The following is a 4,705-nucleotide window of genomic DNA, read 5'->3' on the forward strand; positions in this document are numbered from 1 at the left end:
CTCTGTCTGGTGGCAAAGCGCACATCCCCTATGGCAAAAACCCCCCAAAAAAAAAAAAAAAGAAAAAAGAAAAAAGTTTAAGTACCTGCCACGCATAATACAGAGGTGAGTGGACAAGCCTTGGTGCGATACACACCAATCCTACCTAAGGGTGCTAAGACTATACTACCTCTCCCTGTAACTTTTTCTTCTGGATCATTAAATGTGGGATGTTAACAATTACTTCTAGGTCATTTTACAGGATTAAATGAAACAATATAAACAAAGTATGGTATACACTGTGTAACTTAAATAACCACTAAATGAACACTTAGAGATAGGCAAAACCGTTGGCTCAACCCGTGAAACTGATTCTCAGCATTGGCTTTCTAGTTGAAATTCAACCTTAACACACATAATATCACTAGTGAAAAGAAAAGAAAAGTACACATTTTACGTTCAAATGCATGATAGTAGGATATCAGTTGCCTTAAGGTGTTAAAAGAAATGGCCGGACCGTATTCAATTCACATAAAACCTGACATTGCTTCTTTGGCACTCATTGGTTTCTACTTCATGTTTATAACTGTGTATTAAGACACTTGATTTTCCTGTGTGTGAATTTTTAACTCCTTGAACATCCTGAAAGTGAGCTGAGGGAGATTCCTGATCAATTTTAGAATTTCAAATGACAGAGTAAAGAACCTATAACAGTAAGTACTAAGAAGTATGTAACAATTGACTGAATAAATGAAGCAATCAAGATGAGCATTGTAATAAAGCTAAATCTGGGTCTTTTTAAAATTTAGCATGGTAGAAAAAGAGCAAGTCTTCTGCAGCAATATTTTTATGAAGACTGTGTAGGGGATATGAGCTTCAACTATAGGAAATAGGGTATAAACATGTTTCTAGAAAACCTTTTAAATATCTTACAGTCTTATATTCTAAACTGAGGTGGGGGCTTTATATAGGCTAAGATAGTAATGACCTATTTTTGCATCATTAATAGAAGGAACAAGATATAGTTATGAAGTACTCTGAATATGAAAAAAATAAGCCAAGTAGAAACTATCCTTCAGCTTAAATCAAATGGGTTGGAGTCCTTAAGCATTTTCACATTCATGTGAAGAAAAAAAAATAAAAAGCCTTGCTGCTGTCTTTAAAGCAATGTTGCACCTGCTAATGTCACACTGAATACCATATGCATATGCAAGCTCTCTCTTTAGGGTTCTGTTCTAAAAATGGTGATATTCCACCCTAGAGATAGAAAATGCTAGAGAAAAAAACACCAAGAATAAGACATTTTCCTTATTTAAAAGCAGATGTGCTTTTCAAAGAGTTTTTTTTCTCATCATGCCGATGGCTATGCAATTAAATAAGATCTGGGGTGTGTTAATGGGAGGAAAGCATTCACATTACAGGCACCAAAAATGTTTTCGATAACTAGTTAATCTTAGAGAAGTACAGCCATAGGCTGAAGTAGTTTTTGTATAGAAAGCTAGAAAACTGATCTTCCAGGGCTTGGCAACATAATCATACTCTGAGGATACAACAAAAATACCAATATGTAGTGTAAAATGTTAATGATCTGCAGAATGACATATTTCACCAAAAGTTTTCACTGTGTGTGTGAGAATGAAGAAACCTAAGAAATAGCCATGTCCAACAAAAATCGTTCTGTAAGTCTCTATAATCAGCACACCAAGTTAGATCTTATTTTGAAGCACGAGATAGCTTAAAGTCTTAAAACAGTTGTAATCAATAATTGATGTCATAAATAATAACTTGAAGAGTTTTACTTTCATCCTTTGCATGTTGAACTCATTTCTAAGACCTTAGGTTGCTAGACAAGCAAGAGTTACTACACAAATTGCCATCTAGAATAAAAAGAAAATTCACCTAAAAAAAAATCTTTTGCCTCGCAAAGATAGATTTTCATCTTTACTATTTGACTCCATCCTATTATACGGGTACCATTATCACTTTATCAATTTGGTCTACATTATTATAATTTTATTATGACTGTTAACATTAATATTATTAACATTTATAAATATTACTGTTACTGTTCCATGACTCACTCAGTCCTCAGTGAGCCCAAATGTCAAATGATGATAATAGAAGCCTCAAATAAGATATCTAACCTGAAAATGGGATCAGAGCTAGGTTAAGAGAAGCTAAAAGTGACTTGGAAATAAATGTTTCAATAAGAAAGAACACTTACTCCTACTCAAAATGAAAATATTGAGGTTTATACTTATCATTTTTTTGTGGGGTTCCAGTCTGTCAATATTGGATTAATAGTCATGCCCCATTTAATATGTGTTAGCTGAATTTCTGAGATTTGGGGCAAAATGAGTGAAATGGAAGAGATAATGCTAGTGAAGTGAACCAGGCTCTGAAAGGCAAACACTGTATGTCCTCTCTTAACAAATACCATGCTGCCTCACTCTAGTGGGAGCTAAGAAGTACAGTGTAATGGCAGCTCCCAGACACTGGAAAGAGGAAGGGGGTGGGGACATTGGGAAAATCCGGTTAACTGCTATGAGTCCAGGTGCAAATTAAAAAATAATAACAACAATGGAATTAAATAAACAAATATTTAAAAAATTCATGTGAATAAATGGAATGGGTTATAAATAGCACAGCACTGTAAAGAATGCTGGTGACAGTTTAACTTATATTTCTATATGATAGAATGAATTTTGAATGTTCCTAATATAAAGCAATAATAAATTTTGGAGATGAGAAAGATATTTAGTTCCTTGATTTGATATACTGAATAGATGCTTTGAAGTCACAGTACTCCACAGAGATGTACAACTATTAGACGAAAATCAGATATACTAAAATTATTTGTTAAAGTTTTATAGTTTGAAATGTCAGAAATTGCCATTTCTTAGTTATGGGTGATATGCATTGGCTACCAATTCTATTCAGTGTCCCCAGAATATGTGCTTTATGTACTTTTGCTAACATCTTAAAATAGCCTTGATCTTCATTATGCTTCAGGAATTTAGCACTTTTATGTTATTATTACACTAATATTCTTATGAATTTCTTATTCCTTGCCTTACTGTCTTTGTCTCTATCAATCTTTTTTTCTCTTCTGGAAATAATGAAATCAAAATGTAAAAAGCAATGATTTTTGTATTAATTTCAAAATTTCCTGAAGACATATAGTTTATATTCTTCTAATTTTTGAGGTCTAGAATCTCCTTTTATGACCACTGAGGAAATTAGCACAAACGCTTAAAAGAAAAATTTTCCCAAAGGGTACATGTACCTGAGAGAGAGAGAGAAAGAAAGAGAAAGCAACTCCCATGGGGAATAGTCACACGGCAATACCTTCTCCTCCAGTTCTCTTTCCTTAGGGATCTGGGGCACACATACATACACCTGGCATGTTTCTCAAGGTGCTGAGTCTGGAACTCAAAATGCACAGTCAGCAATACAGATCCAGCCAACTTAACCCTAGGCCATAGAGTAGCCCAGAACTAGTTCTTTTTGATTCTTTATGAATAACAAAAACATATTCATTAATTGTAGAAATGGACAGATAGCATTAACTGACTTGTCTTCACTTACTATATGATGAATATTAAGTATTTTAATTACTTTTAGTTCCACCCCTTCCTCTAGCAATTTAAATACGGGTATATTGGTTGTGGTCACTTTAATACTGAGTTCAGTGATTACTGAATATTTTTATGGAATAATGAAAGTTAAAACAAAAGGAAAATGTAAACACTTTAGAATCTGATGTGCAAAAACCAAAGAAACATGTGAGTCTTCTTTGGGAAAGAAAAGATTTGATTATTTTTCTAATGTGAACAGAAATAACTTTTTTTTTTTTTTTGGACAATGTACAGCCATTGAGAACAATCTCTAAACTTCTTTCCTATTTTTGGATCATCCCCATATTATGAGGCAGAGCTCTTATCTATCACAGAAGCTAAAACCCCAATATCCCTTGAACCAAAAATACTGTGCTAAATTCCAGCGAATATATAGACCTTCTGTATATTTTTTTATATGAAGCAATAGAAATCACAGAGAATGTATTCCAGAGCAGGTAGTAGAAGTTGAGGCATCTGTTTCCAGAAAGAGCAGTGCCTGCAGATATAGCAGCAATATCCAGTAACAGTGTCAGCTGTATTGTGCAAGAGGTGAAAATATAGGATGAGCTCTGAATAGCAATGCACCAATGTATATCCTGGACGATATGTTCAAGGCCTTTCAAAGCACAAACAAATAATGAACAAAGAAAAGTTAACTAACCTAGTTAAAGAAAGCAAAGGTTAAAGTGCAATGGTAACAAACATAAAATAGAGAAAACATTGGGGACCAAAACAAGTTATTACAATTTTTCCAATAATATGAGTTAATTAATAGCATGAAAAGTCCACACTCTATGACTGAAACTGATTGACTAAAGGATATAGAAACACAGTATATAGATGTAAACACCAGATATAGTGTGTGTGAAAGAGGAGGGTCTGAGGAAGGATATTTAGAAGAAAAATAGGGAGGCAAAGCATTAATGGCACAAAGAAATGTGGTATTATCTGTTGAAGATATTTTGTAGTTTTATCAACTCTACTAGAGAGAAATGTTCACCTGTTGAAATATACATTTTGTAAGTCAAATAATGTGATTGAATGTATAAAAGAAAATGAAATTAAAAAAAAAAAAAGTGATGCCCTCCATGCAAACCTTTCAGCAG

This window comes from Tupaia chinensis, unplaced genomic scaffold, assembly GCF_000334495.1.
Source record: "Tupaia chinensis unplaced genomic scaffold, TupChi_1.0 Scaffold144702_1, whole genome shotgun sequence".
NCBI lineage: Eukaryota > Metazoa > Chordata > Mammalia > Scandentia > Tupaiidae > Tupaia > Tupaia belangeri.